This window comes from Myotis davidii, unplaced genomic scaffold (assembly GCF_000327345.1).
Source record: "Myotis davidii unplaced genomic scaffold, ASM32734v1 scaffold332, whole genome shotgun sequence".
Classification (NCBI taxonomy): Eukaryota; Metazoa; Chordata; class Mammalia; order Chiroptera; family Vespertilionidae; genus Myotis; species Myotis davidii.
This window is the reverse complement of record NW_006285779.1, coordinates 6,328,667-6,330,179: the sequence shown is the minus strand read 5'-3', so window position 1 is coordinate 6,330,179 and position 1,513 is coordinate 6,328,667. Positions and strand designations below refer to the sequence as shown.

At 54.5% G+C, this 1,513-nt stretch overlaps 1 protein-coding gene across 1 annotated transcript in view; it reads right to left on the bottom strand.

Annotated features, from left to right (window-relative positions):
* The window catches only part of SFRP5 (secreted frizzled-related protein 5), a 33,602-nt gene that overhangs the window by 5,444 nt on the left and 26,645 nt on the right, over positions 1 to 1,513 (bottom strand). The window lies entirely within an intron of this gene.

The window sequence follows — 1,513 nt, the reverse complement described above, 5'->3', positions numbered from 1 at the left end:
GCCCCACGCCTCTCCTTGAGGCTCCCTCACTTCTCTCGACATTTTCCTCGCCCCTCGCCCTCGTCCTCCTTCCTCCTTATCACTCTGTGACTCAGCCTCTCCTGTTCCTTTTCTCACTCACTCCGCTTGCTTATCTCTCCGTCTGGGCCTTTCCCCCTCCACTCTGTTTTCTCTTCCCCGACACCTCCGATCTCCGTTCTCCCAGCAGGAGGCTCCTGCCTGCCCACACCCTCCAGGTTCAGGCGGTCAGTTCTTGCCCTCTCGGTCCGCCAGCATTTTTTGAGCTCCTGCTTGGTGCTGGGCACCGGGCTGGCTGCTGGAGAGTCAGAGGTGGCTGGGACCCAAAACCCATCTCCAGGAGCATCATAACCTAGTGGAGGCGAAGACTATACCATAACTAGTGAGTCCTTCCCCAGCGCCAAAGACACTGCACAGCACGTCACACCCTTATCAGCTACTATTTCTAATGATAGCCAGTACTGACTGGGGATTGCTGCGGGCCAAGTCTGTTCTAAGCAGAGTGCATACATTACCTCATTTAATTTCCCCAGCAACCGCTCTCAGGTGGGTAGGAACTATTAATAATCCCACTTGACAGATACAGGCACTGAATGGGGTTAAGAGAGGTTAAGTAAGCATCGGTGTGGGGATTTGAACCAGAGTCAGAGCCCAGATAGAACCGGAGGTCTGGATTCTGCGTCTGAAGGCTTAATGGCTACGGAGGGCTCAGAGAGGGGATGTAACTGGTCCTTGGTGACATAGCTAATCCGTGAAGGGTCCTGGATTCGAGTCCAGCTGTTGGACTCCAAGGGCCAGGACTTAACCACTCTGCCCTAAGATAAATTCCGCACCAGGCGAGGAAACAGTGGGAGAATGTGCTTCCTCCGGGAGCTGGGAGGAGGAAGGAATTGAGGAGGCTGTCCAGGGAGGCATCAGAGAGGCGGCAACCTCATAAGCCTAAGTTTGGGGTCTTTTCCTTCTGTTTGGGTCCTGCCTTTCATTGGCTTTCCTGTGGGAGTTTTGGAGGAGAGGCTTGTGGGTGGGATGGCTTGGACTTGATCTCCCAGCCTTTGCTGGGGAGGGTACGCTGGGAGGAATCTTATAGGAGGGCTTGGGTGCTCTGGGGGCTGCCTCCGCTGGGAGGTGGGAGTGCATTTCTACCTCCACACCTGCTCTTATCCGCCCGGCCCCAGCCTCCCAGTCCTCTTGATGTTCCCAAGCCTCCTGGCTTCCCATGGGTGTGTCCTCACAGCGGTAGTTGAGAGAGACAAAGGACCACGCCTTTTAATATTCACCACACACACAGCACCTATACGCAAAAGGGATACAGAAATGCAAAAGACATAGGCTCCGCTTCCTCTGGTCTAGTTGTGAGACGAAGACTTAAGGCAGAGGAGGCAGAAGAAAATGCAGTAGACGGAACCTGGGGTGGCACAGACTCTCTTTTGATGACCAGGATGACTCGGTTGGGTCCAGGTAGAACAAGCTAAGGGTATTTTCTCCCCCTGTTCCC